The sequence below is a fragment of the Eretmochelys imbricata genome, chromosome 28 (genome assembly GCF_965152235.1).
Source record: "Eretmochelys imbricata isolate rEreImb1 chromosome 28, rEreImb1.hap1, whole genome shotgun sequence".
NCBI lineage: Eukaryota > Metazoa > Chordata > Testudines > Cheloniidae > Eretmochelys > Eretmochelys imbricata.
Genome location: NC_135599.1, coordinates 3,472,345 through 3,485,805, shown reverse-complemented (window position 1 = coordinate 3,485,805; position 13,461 = coordinate 3,472,345). Strand labels below are relative to the sequence as shown.

Genomic DNA, 13,461 nt, shown 5'->3' with positions numbered 1-13,461 from the left:
ACCTTGTTCGTGAAGACAGAGGCAAAGAAAGCATTGAGTACATTAGCTTTTTCCACATCCTCTGTCACTAGGTTGCCTCCCTCATTCAGTAAGGGGCCCACACTTTCCTTGGCTTTCTTCTTATTGCCAACATACCTGAAGAAACCCTTCTTGTTACTCTTAACATCCCTCGCTAGCTGCAACTCCCGGTGTGATTTAGCCTTCCTGATTTCATTCCTACATGCCCGAGCAATATTTATATACTCATCCCTGGTCATTTGTCCAATCTTCCACTTCTTGTAAGCTTCTTTTTTGTGTTTAAGATCAGCAAGGATTTCACTGTTAAGCCAAGCTGGTAGCCTGCCATATTTACTATTCTTTCTACACATCGGGATGGTTTGTCCCTGTAACCTCAATAAGGATTCTTCAAAATACAGCCAGCTCTCCTGGACTCCTTTCCCCCTCATGTTGTTCTCCCAGGGGATCTTGCCCATCAGTTCCCTGAGGGAGTCAAAGTCTGCTTTTTTGAAGTCCAGGGTCCGTATTCTGCTGCTTTCCTTTCTTCCTTGTGTCAGGATCCTGAACTCGACCATCTCATGGTCACTGCCTCCCAGGTTTCCATCCATTTTTGCTTCCCTACTAATTCTTCCCGATTTGTGAGCAGCAGGTCAAGAAGGGCTCTGCCCCTAGTTGATTCCTCCAGCACTTGCACCAGGAAATTGTCCCCTACACTTTCCAAAAACTTCCTGGATTGTCTGTGCACCTCTGTATTGCTCTCCCAGCAGATATCATGATGATTGAAGTCGCCCATGAGAACCAGGGCATGCGATCTAGTAGCTTCTGCGAGTTGCCGGAAGAAAGCCTCGTCCGCTTCATCCCCCTGGTCTTGGCCTCATTCCCCACACAAGAGAATTCCTGGAAACATCTGAGGAACAAAGACTGAACTGGGGGAAGTACTGGTGTCAGGGTAAAGGGATTTTTAACTTGTGTATGGAAACTTGGTGGACTGCTTGTATGATCAGTCAGTGTGAGAAATTGCTAATTCAAATTCTATCCATCTAGTATGTTAGACTTAGTTTGAGTTTTTGGTTATTTGCTAAGTAATCTGTGTTAGGCAAGAGTTAGAAATTTAGTTAGCATCTGAGTCAGAAACAGAAACATCAGAGGCCCAATAACACTAAGAGCTGTAAGTACCTGATAGTCTGCGTGGTCAAATGTCCGCCCAGTAACTCGGCTCTTAGAACAGAACAAACCCTGCAAACATCCCTAGGATATCTGTGAACACTCACGCCCCACCCCTTCACCTTACGGGTAGTCATAGATAATTGATGTAATTAAAATAGTGTCTATGCATATGTTCTGCTCATGTCAGTATCACGTTAAATGTTCTCTCTCTCTCTGAAACAATGTTTGTCTCTGTACGTATAAGATATATGCAAATGGCGCGATGAGGAAAGATACATAATTGGTCACTGTGACACTGCACTTTTGAAGCTGTTTATCAGCCTTCCCGGGACTGTGAATAAATGTGCCTGCTTGATTTTTGGGGAAAAGAATCTCCTTGCTTCCCAGTTTGGTGCAGCAAGCAGGGTGTGATCAGGAATCCTTGGAAAGTTTCTCACAACCAGGGATACCACCTCTAGTGCACACCTTGGTTTGGCGCTCCCCAAGACACCCTTTGCACCCCTTTTTAATACGAACCATATATAGGATGCACAGATGAGAGGACTGAATGGGATTGTGTTTGTGGCCAGGGTTTTCGGTATTGCAGCCTTCGCCTACAGCAAACCAAGTATTCAGCACCAGAGTGTGCTTCAGTAGCGTTGAGTACAAGGAAGTGCTCGGTCAGTTCCCCTGAAGTGCTGATTGAGTGGGTTTCAGGAAGCGGGGTAACAATGTCATATGACTTGCCCCAGGGTGTATCGATACCCTCTACGAAAGGGAGAATCGTTGATTTTATAGGAGGAAAACATGGGAAGGTTCAAAAGACTATGGCAAAGGATGGATGGAATGAGGGTATGAGTGTGAAGGATAGCATGTTGTGGTGGTCTGGTCAGACAAAAGGAAAGTTAGAGAAAGGAATTGTGATACTGTACCGTGAATATGAAAAGAAGTTACGGGAATTGGAAACACTCCAAAAGACTCTTACATCAGAGGTGAACCAAAAGACAGATTTAAACCACAAATTAAGTGAGCTTCAAGCAGAAAACAATACTCTAAAAGCAAAAATAAAAGAAAGCAGCTCCTCCGCACGTCGTATTGCTGGTAGCATACAACAGAAGGGTAATCTTACTGACTGGTTCAGGCAGCAATACTGATAAAGACCAAAATGAAATCAATTGGAAACATCTTGAAAAACAAATCCAGGATTGGAACCCAGCACTCACGATGAAAATCTGGGATAATTGGTCTCCTCCTGCTCCTCCTCCTCTTTAACCCAGACTTAAGTGCCAGCGCTCCCCTGGCTCCCCTCCAAGTAACCATTCGGTGGTCAGGGCCAGCAGACAATAGAGTGGCTCATAATACTTATAAGTACACTCCTCTCAACACAGAGGAAATGAGGGACTTACTGAAAGATCTCTGGTTTCAAAGTGGTAGCTGTGTTAGTCTGTAACAGCAAAAAGAATGAGGAGTCCTTGTGGGACCTTAGAGACTAACAAATTGATTTGGGCATAAGCTTTCGTGGGCTAAAACCCACTTCATCAGATGCATGGAATAGAAAATACAGTAGGAACATATATATATCTTCTGAGGCCCAGCAGTTTGGCAGTTTGATGGGCTGGACTGCCTCTCACTGAAGGCTGCCAAAAGCTCAGCACATGGAGTAGATATAGGGTGGCCTGGGGAGCAGGAAGCGTGGCAGTGTCCCAGAGAGCACACCAAGAAGGGAAATGGAGAGGGGACGAGGGGGCACTGCAGTGAACTCAGCACACATCCTGAAGGCCATTGGCAGAAAGTTGTCCCCTCCCAGGCCTATGGGGGTTAGACAGTGACACAGAGATCCCTTGGCAAAGGGTCACTTGGTCTTTGCCAGCAGCTCTCACCTGAGACCTGACAAACCCATCACACCAAACATCTCTTGGAGGATGATCATGTGGCGTGTCTACAGAAGCTCAAAACTGGCCATGACTCATAATGACTGAGAGATCAACGAATGGGGTGCATGTAAGGAACAAAGCATTTATATTGAAAATCTACTATATGGACTTGGAATGGAAAATAAATCATGGAGAGGTAACAGGCCCTGGGATTGGCCCATCCACCCAAGAAGAGAGCTGTCACTCCTCACTAGTCAGCTGGAAGGTAATGCAAGGCTCAAGTTACCAGCCTTGCTCCCTCCCAAATGATCAATGGAAAACAATCAGGGCACCACCAAACAACTGAAATTGGGGTGGGGGGTTAAAGAGAAGGGGCTACAGCTTAGAGTTCTCTGCCACACAATAAGGGGTGGAAGCGAGGGAAGACTAGTTGCGGATAGTTGGAGGGGTGAGGAGGTTTGGGGTATGGTGGGGGGCAGAAGCGGCTGGGACTGGGTAACCTGGAGCTGGCAGTCTCCCTAAGGGACACTTGCTCCTCCTGGGCCCCTTCCACACCCTCTTGTGAGTAGAGAATGACCACCCTGTCCCTACCCCCAGAGGCAGCCGTGTCTCAGGACTCTCCCAAGTTGCACCCACTAACTCTCTTCCCATTTGGGGTATAGCTCAGGGCAACAATTTCCCACCAAGATGAACCCAGCTGGCTGTTCTGGTGCCATAGGGGCCTCTGGTGGGTGACAGGCAGAACCGCAGCACTTCTCAGGCAGAATGTATTTTCTTCATGCCAAAAAAAAAAAAAAAATTCTGCACTGGACGTGAATTCTGTGCGTACGCAGTGGCACAGATTCCCATATGAGTAACTCACACCCTGCAAAAACATAACCTGCTCACTCCCATCTCTTCTCCCTGCATCTCTGAGTCTCAGAGCTGCTACTGCTTCTGCTGCCGCCATTAATGCACACAGGCTTTCACTCCCATTAGTGCTGGAAAAACCCAATCCAGTTACAGGACTGAACCCTTATTTTCCCATCATATGGGACAGTCTCAGCTGAGGCGGAGATGGGGGGCGGGGAGAGATACAAAGGGAAAAGAGTTGTTGTAGCCATGTTGGTTCCCTGGATATCAAAAAGGTATTTTTAATTGGTTCTAAATGAAATTCCCTCACCCACCTTGCCTCTCCATGAGATCTGAAAGTAGCAGAAGGAAACAAACAGGAAGACAGAGCTCCAGAGTCTAAACCAAACATTTTCAAGCCCCTGGAAGAAACTACATTTCCCTTCTGCTCCAGGTATGCTTGTGTCCTATATGAGGGACCACCCCACTCCTCTCACAGAAGCAAGGGGAGACTGCAGCCAGCCCCAGATGGTTCTTCCCCATCCTGGGATGTGTGTTGTGAGGATGTTTGTGTATGGTGGATGCATGGGCTGGGTCCCCAGACAACTAGAGCCATCTGCAAACTGGAAAGACAGCACAGCATGGGGGCTGTGGTAGCAACTCTAGAGCTGGGCCTCTGCCCCCTCTAGGTCCCATGGCAGGTGGCTCTGGCAGCATCAAGTGGGTCCATCACTGCAGGGGAAGATTGGGATAGTGTTTGAGAGTGAGGTGAGGATTGTGGGGGCATGGGGCAGTCCATGCCCAGGAATGGGGGATTGAATTCACTTCCCCACCCCCTGTAGAGCCCAGCAACTAGGGATTTATCCAGTGAAGTGAATTTCACAATGGGTGACTTTGAGCCAGCTACTAAAAGATCCTTGTGCCTTAGGTTCCATACTGGCCAAAGGAGATTACTAGTACTCCCCTCCCCAGACTCCTGGGGGCAGGCAGAGATAATTAGTGGGTTTTGGGAATTAGAAGATGTAAATTCACTAAGAACAATGATATTTGTTTATTATTAAATCCCCAGACACCCACCAGTCCCCATCTTTCCTCTGATGAGCTATAAATATGTAAGGGACTCAGCTCCTGATCCTGCAGTGAGTTTCCGCCCCTCCCCACATTCTCTAGCAGCACTTTTATGAACAGGCCATGGAAACATGTAAATATCTTGAACCAAATTCCAGAAGCTGCTGAGCATGGACAAGTTAAAATGAAACCAAGGTTCTGCCTCTCCAAGGACCTGGCCCCTAGCGTAAAATAATATTCTGAAACCGAAACTGCCACTTCATAACTGATAGAATCTTATTTATCTACTGATTTATGGGAATTACCAATAAAAGAAACAACACAGTGAAGTTGAAATCCTGAAAGATCTCATGTCTTTACAAAGCAGTATAATCTAATCTGGAACTTTATACACTAAAATGCCTTATTCCTTACCCTATCGCGATTGCCTGGTGTCACTACAGGAGGAATTAAGGTTGGGTGCCTTAGCTGTGAATTTCCATCCCCTACTATATTGCAATTGCTGTTAAGTGAGTTTGGCAAAATTCATTTTCTCTATTTCTTTTATTTTATTATTTCAATTGATAGCGATATTTATATTTAAGCCCTTTTTTCAGTGTTTACAATTTCAATGTTCAGAGTGGTGGGAAGTTATGAGGGTTGTCAGGCAACAATTATGTAATTACAGTAAATGCTGAGATTCAAAAGCCAATCTTTATAACCGTTCAAACACAAATTGTCAATGTAACATGCAAAATATACAGCGTAAATAATCTTAAATCAAACTCAACTTTCTCCAGAAGTATTTCTGTATTTTACCTATATAAATATTTGTTCGTCTGTGTGTGTACAGTGAAGTCAACATTTACTGCAATTTATTAATAAAAATCCAATCCTTTCAAGCATAATTTTAAGTAACAAAGTACTTTAATTCTTTCACTTACTAGACTGTAATGCTTGCTTTGAGGATAATTACACCCTCCCTGTGATGTATTTGACTCTCAGTACCATAACCCCATCATGATGTAGCTCCTGTCTGGGAGCTCTGCTGAGGCCACTGGCATTCTGATCAGAAGGTGACACTCTGATACATGAGCAAAGACACATGGGGGAGGGTGGAGGATGATGTAACATGGAGGCCAGCAGGGTTGACAATGGCCCTGCAGAGTGTGGGAAGCAAACTCCCTCTCAGCCTCTCCTCTCCCCCATCTCCCAGAGTCAGTAATGCTGATAAATCATTCCGTGAAACCTAAAGAGCCCCAGTATGTGAGACAGTGATTAACACAGGTGCCTTAGGGGCTGCAGCACCAACCCCGTCTGGACAAGGGGGACAAAGAACTGCAGTAGAAACGGGTTAGGCTGGGAGAGGGCACAGCTGATGTGGGACTGGGAGCTGAATTGACCAGGAGGCCAGAACTCATTGGGGGCTGGGACAAGAAGTTAACATGACTGGGTAAAGGCACTTCTGTGTATTTCCCCCTGTTTACAATCCTTCAATTTATTTAATTTAGAAACGTTTCATTCACAATTAAACACATTGGAGCTAAGCTGCATTGATGCATTTCCACTTGCATGGTACCATTTTAATTCGGTGCTTAATCAGATGCTTCTGCATCACAAAGCAATCAATAATTGGTGTGCTTTCATTAGTTAACTTGACTGTGTGCTGTGAGTCGCTTTAAAAAAAAGATGATGTGAGCAAGTGTCAAAATTTCAGGCATTAAGAAATGGAAATTAGGTGTCAGTTCATCTCTAATGCATTTATCTCAATTTTAATTTCAGTTTTGAATCTTGAAACCATGTTGTTTAAACAGCATTAGGGTCTATTTGTATAATTGTTTGCAAGATTCGATATTGTGAACCAGAAGTCTTAACCTTTTATTTTGAGATCAGTAAATGCAATCCAGCGCACCACTCCTGAAAGACTACAGCCCCTAGCCGGTGACATGCTCCCTAGACAGCGAACACCTGACGAGCCCTTTCACCCTAAAAGCCCTTTTGGCTCTTTGACATTGCTTCATCCACCCCACCAGAAAATGCTATAGGTAGCCAGGTAATTACAGCATACTATACTATACTATACAGCATACTGGTCAAACTATACCTAGTGATGTGCCAAAATTCATATGGTTCTGTTTGGTTTATCTTTCATTCAGCTTTGCAATTATTAGATCCTATTTAAAAATTGTAACTGAAATAACAAAAGCAAGTTAACAAGATAGTGGCATCGGGCACAGGTTGGGGTAAAACAATAAAGGGAAAGAACTGACTATGTAAAAAGGATCACCACAAACTATCAGAGCCCCAGACCCCCATCCAACTGAATCCACCTCAGCCAGGAATATCAAGCTAGGCCACTGAAAGATCGCCCACCCCATCTGGCAGTGAATGCTGCATGTTCCAGATGGAGCTATGGTGTATGCATCTGCTCTATTGATATGCTGCTTTGATATGGAATATACCATGGCCACAGGGAGCAGACGCATGGACTCCTACAAACAAAATCCCAGATACCCCTCCAACATTCCATCCCCTCCGCCACCTCCACACTGTCTGCCATCCCCTCCCCCAACTCCACATGGCCTTTCTCAGCCTATTGCTAACAGTTCCTTCCAGCCTTCAGCACTATAATAAATAAAACATGGTGTTACAAAAGTTAGATCATGCCAGAGAAACCCGATCTCGTTCTGTGAGAAGGTAACTAATTTTTTGGAAAAGGAAATGCAGTAGCATCTGGATGACAGTAAGGCATTTGATACAGTTCCACATGAGAAACTATTCATTACATTGGAGAAGATGGGGATATGAGAAATGAAAGGTCGGTAAGGAATTGGTTACAGGGGAGACTACAAGGGGGGTCATACTGAACGGTGAGTTGTCAGGCTGGAGGGAGGTTACTAGTGGAATTCCTCAGAGATTAGTTTTGGGATCAATCTTATTCAACATTCTTATTAGTGACCTTGGCACAAAAAGTGGGAGTGTGACACAAAGCTGGGAGGGATTGCCAATATGGAGGAGGACAGGCATATCATACAAGAAGATCTGCATGACCTTGAAATCTGCAGTAATTGAAATGGGATAAAAATTAACAGAGCAAAGTTATATACTTAGGGACTAATGACAAGAATTTTTGCAATAAGCTGGGGACTTATCAGTTGGAAGTGACAGAGGAGGAGAAAGACCTGGGTGTATTGGTTGATAACAGAATAATTATGAGCTGCCAATGTGCTGCAGCCATGATATGGGTTAATGCAGTCCTAGGATGCATCAGGCAAGGTAATTCCAGTAGACACAGGGAAGGGTTAGTATTATTATACAAAAAGAAAAGGAGTACTTGTGGCACCTTAGAGACAAACACATTTATTTGAGCATAAGCTTTCATGAGCTACAGCTCACTTCATCCGATGAAGTGAGCTGTAGCTCACGAAAGCTTATGCTCAAATAAATGTGTTTGTCTCTAAGGTGCCACAAGTACTCCTTTTCTTTTGCGGATACAGACTAACACGGCTGCTACTCTGAAACCTATTGTTATACAAGGCACTGTTGAGACCTCATCTGAAATACTGAGGGCCATTCTGGCCTCCCATGTTTAAGAAGGATGAATTCAAAATGGAACAGGTGCAGACAAGGGCTACTAGGATAATCCAAGGAATGGAAAATCTGCCTTATGAGGAGACTCAAAGAGCTTGGCTTCTTTAGCCTAACCAAAAGAAGGCTATGGCGAGATATGATTGCTCTCTATAAATACATCAGAAGAATAAATACCAGGGAAGGAGAGGAGTTACTTAGGTTAAGCACCAATTTTGGCACTAGAACAAATGGATATTGGCCATCAATAAATTCTGGCTTGAACTTAGGCGAAGGTTTCTAACCATCAGAGTGAAGTTTTGGAACAGCCTCCCAAGAGAAGCAGTGGGGGCAAAAAACCTAACTGGCTTCAAGACTGAGCTCGATACATTTCTGGAGGGATTGGTATGATGGGACTGCCTACAATGGCATGTAGTTGATCTGCAACTGCTAGCAGCAAATATCTCCAAAGGCCGGTGATGGGACACTAGATGGGCAGGACTCTGAGTTACTACAGAGAATTCTTTCCTAGTTGTCTGGCTCCTGGGTCTTGCCCACATGCTCAGTGTCTAATGGATTGCCATATTTGGGATGGGAAGGAATTTTGCCCACAGACAGATTGGCAGAGACCTTGGGGTTTTGGTTTTTTGGCCTTCCTCTGCAGCATGGGGCACGGCATGGGTCATTTGCAGGTTTAAACTAGTGTAAATGGTGGATTTTTTTTGGTAACTTGAAGTCTTTAAATAACGATTTGAGGACTTCATTAACTCAGCCAGAGGTTAGGAATCTATTCTAGGAGTGGATGAGTGAGGTTCTGTGGCCTGCGACGTGCAGGTCAGACTGGATGATCATGATGGTCTCTTCTGGCCTTAAAGTCTGTGAGTCTATAAACTGTGCTTTGCGTTGCACAGACACAGATGGAGATCAGCACCCCCATTGTGCTGGGCACTGCACAGACAGAGAGGGACAGTTCTTGCCCCAAAGAGATCACAATCCAAGTAGACAATGGGTAGGAGGAAAACGGAGAGGGGCTGTGAGTTCCGCAAGGTCAGTGACAGAGCCAGTATCTGCTGAGTCCCGTCACCCTCAGCTTGGAAAGGTCCCCAGATAACACTGTATTAGGCTGCAGGAAGAGGTGGTTTGTCCATGGATGCACAGGCTGTCTTGGCAGGGCAGCTCAGCTGCAGTCCCTGCACACAGCTGTGGGTGTGTGTCCTGGGTCAGGAGAAGTCAGTGTCCAGTCCTGTGGGGCTGTGCTCCTGGCTCATATCTCCAGCACTCACTGCTGCCCAGGGTGGATAAAAATTGTTTTGATTTAAATCAGATTTTTTTGTAAAATGTTTTTGAGGTATAAACTTATCTAAAGATAGTTTTAATTAAGATACGTTGTAGCTCAAAGGTCTCTCATCATGGAATAGGGATTATAAATTCTAATTCTATATTATGAGACAATATATTCACATAATGTTTAAGAAAAGTTTTGTAAATGAGTTCCAATAGTTCATGGATTAGGAACCCAATCTTATGGGGTTCCACAGGCTTCTGTATATATTATTTAGGTTAATCTACCTACCCAATGGGACTCAGTGCTCAGTCTAGATGATACCATCAGAGATGCTTAGTTTTGCAGTTCTCAAACCGTGGATGTGTGTCTCCAGAAGTAACATGCTCCTTAACAGCAAAAATGTTTTTAAATAAATGTATAGAGAGAGGTGAGAAATACCAGACCTCAACTCTCTTGTCCCCCTGCAAATTTGTGTATACAGAGTCAATCCATTACCACTCGCGAAAAGTGCAAAGTTTCAAAAAGTTCAGTGAACAGAAGATTGTTGGGGACGGAATAGATCCGGACAAGGAGAAGAAGTCTGCAGATAAATGTGAGAAGAAAGGGACATATGCTTCTTCTGTTAAAATATTATATGTTTGCTCTTGAAGAAAAAACATCCAGAATACTTAATGTTATTTTAGTTAAATAAAACAATTTAAATGTCTGTCTGGTGAGGATCTCCACCTAATACAGCATGGCAAGAAAATCCTCCAAATATTAATAATTAACCTGTTGGAGATAGTTCACCTCCCAATGAGTTCGTAAATATCTGCTTCAATTACCTTTGGTAAATGAAATAACCAAACAATCATTCATTTTCTGATATAGCTGTAAAACTAATCTGAAAAGTTTTCAAAATAAATCACGGTTTAAAAATGTATAGTGTGTACCTTCTAAAAATGAAACCTACATCTATCTCTGAGTTACGAAGAATATGTATTAAGATTATAACAACCAACAAGAACTTTTATGTAGAGAACCACGATTAAATCACTAGTCAGGAAGACTCGATTTAAATCAAACCCACCCTGCGGCTGCCCCTCCATTACCAGCTGCACTGTTCAGCCAGCCCCAGGCCTCAGTAAGGTCACTGTCCCCCACCTGCCCTCGAAAGCCTTCGAACTGGGACATGGTGCACCAGTGCCAATCAGAGTGCACTAGTGTAAATTCTGCCTATACTAAGGGTTTGCACCAGTGCCTAAAACACCAGCGTAGCAGAGACCTTCAGTACCTGAAACAGCAGTATGATGGCACTAGAACTGGGATCTATTTCTAGCTCCGTTACAGACAGCCTGGGTGATCTTGGACATGTAAATTTTTCTCCTCCCAACTTTAGTCTATTTACGCAGCTGCCCACTCACTGGAGAGAGAGGAGACCCCAGAGCTGCTCACCACTAAAATCTGTGTGGGTATCACCAGAGCTAAGGTAGTTCAACTCTGGAATAGTCTTACAAGGCTGGCTTCTCTTTCCCTGGAAGTTTTGAAGAACCGGTAGGACAAACCTTTGTCAGAGATAATCTGCACATATTTGGTCCTACCTCAGCAAAGAGAGCTGGACTTCATAACATCTTGAGGTCCTTTCCAGACTGACATTTCTATGATGCTATTCAATATATACATATAAAAACACAACATACAGAAAGATGCCCACCACAACATAACGTCAGGCAACTCAGGAAACAAAACAAAAAAAAACCTACACTCCAGAGCATAAAATGATAATACAAAGGAAAAGAAAGCAACACAATGCAAACTAATACACCCTAAAGTACACAATGAAAAAGAGCTCAAAACAAACCAACACAACACAGGCACCAAACAAGCTGAGGTAAAACAATGCACCATAAAACTATGCAACTTGACATGGTGCATCACAGTTCCAACAGCTCAGAGTAGAACATGACACAGCATGTCATAAATATAAAGGGAAGGCTAAATACCTTTAAAATCCCTCCTGGCTAGAGGAAAAACCCTTTCACCTGTAAAGGGTTAAGAAGCTAGGATAATCTCGCCGGCACCTGACCAAAATGACCAATGAGGAGACAAGATACTTTCAAAAGCTGGGGGGAGGGAGAAACAAAGCCTCTCTGTCTGTTTAATGCTTTTGACGGGAACAGAAAGGAATGGAGTCTTAGAACTTAGTAAGTAATCTAGCTAGAGATGCGTTAGATTCTGTTTGTTTAAACGGCTGAGAAAATAAGCTGTGCTGAATGGAACGGATATTCCTGTCTTTAGGTCTTTTTGTAACTTAAGGTTTTGCCTAGAGGGATTCTCTATGTTTTGAATCTAATTACCCTGTAAGGTATTTACCATCCTGATTTTATAGAGGTGATTCTTTTACTTCTATTAAAATTCTTCTTTTAAGAACCTGATTGCTTTTTCATTGTTCTTAAGATCCAAGGGTTTGGGTCTGTGTTCACCTATGCAAATTGGTGAGGATTTTTATCAAGCCTTCCCCAGGAAAGGGGGTGTAGGGTTTGGGGAGGATTTTTGGGGGGAAGGACGTTTCCAAGCGGGCTCTTTCCCGGTTATATATCTGTTAGACGCTTGGTGGTGGCAGCAATAAAGTCCAAGGGAAAAAGGAAAATAGTTTGTACCTTTGGGAAGTTTTAACCTAAGCTGGTAAAAATAAGCTTAGGAGATTTTCATGCAGGTCCCCACATCTGTACCCTAGAGTTCAGAGTTGGGAAGGAACCTTGACACAGCACAAAAGAGAATTATTTCAATGTAGGCATGGGAGGGATCTTGAGAAGTCATCTACTCAAGCCTCCTGTGATGAGGCAGGTCTAAGTATCTCTAACCTGGTCTTAAAAACCTCCAATGAAGGAAATGCCACAGCCTCTCTTTGAAGCCAATGCAATGTGAACACAGGCCACAACACCACTGTACACACACAAGCTGGGCTTGGGGTTAAGGGGAGAGGCAAGGATTCAAATAATCTGGGTTCAGATCCCAGTTTTGCCCCAAATTCTCCATGCAAACTTGAGCAAATTACTTCAGCTCTCTGAGTTTCAGCTTCCCCATCTGTAAAATGGAGAGTAGCCTCCCACTATTTGCCTATTTAGCTTTTGAGCTTTTCATGGCAAGGACTGTCACTGGGGCATATCTACACTGCAGTTAGACACCAGCAGCTGGCTCGTGCCTGCTGGCTTGGGCTTACACAGCTCAGGCTATGGGGGCTGTTTAATTGTGGTGTAGATGTTCCGGCTTGGGAGCTAGCCCAAGGTCTGGCACACTCCAACCTCACAGGGTCCTACAGCCTGGCTCCAGCCCTAGCTCAGACATCTACACAGCAGTTAAACAGCCCCTTCGCCTGAGCCCTGTGACCCTGAGTCAGCTGGCATGGGCCAGCTGTGGGCTTTTAATGGCAATGTAGACATACCCTCGGTGTCTGTTCAGCAACAGTCACAATGGGGACCCTGATCTTGGTCACTGTCTGTGCAGAACCCTGCACAACAAGGGGCCTGACCTCAAACAGGGGTTACAGGCATTACAGGATCCATGATTTTCTTTGGGGTCCCTGCAGCACCAGCCAAAATGTGGGGCCAGAATCTCTGTCAGGGTCCGTGCAGTGCCTGGTACAGCGGTGGGGGGTGATCTTCATCAGGTTAAGTGCAATGCCAGGCCCAACTGGGACACGGATCTCAGTTGGGGTCTCTAAAGTACCCAGCA

At 44.4% G+C, this 13,461-nt stretch overlaps 1 protein-coding gene and 1 long non-coding RNA gene across 5 annotated transcripts in view; both read right to left on the bottom strand.

Moving 5' to 3' along the window:
- Nucleotides 1-13,461, bottom strand: part of LOC144258247 (uncharacterized) — a 336,945-nt gene that overhangs the window by 9,226 nt on the left and 314,258 nt on the right. The gene's annotated exons all lie outside the window — the stretch shown is intronic.
- LOC144258348 (uncharacterized) lies at nucleotides 9,100-11,768 on the bottom strand. Its single transcript, XR_013344686.1, has 2 exons — nucleotides 10,036-11,768; nucleotides 9,100-9,747 (listed from the first exon to the last, which is right to left on the bottom strand). It is a non-coding gene; the product is annotated as an uncharacterized LOC144258348 (long non-coding RNA).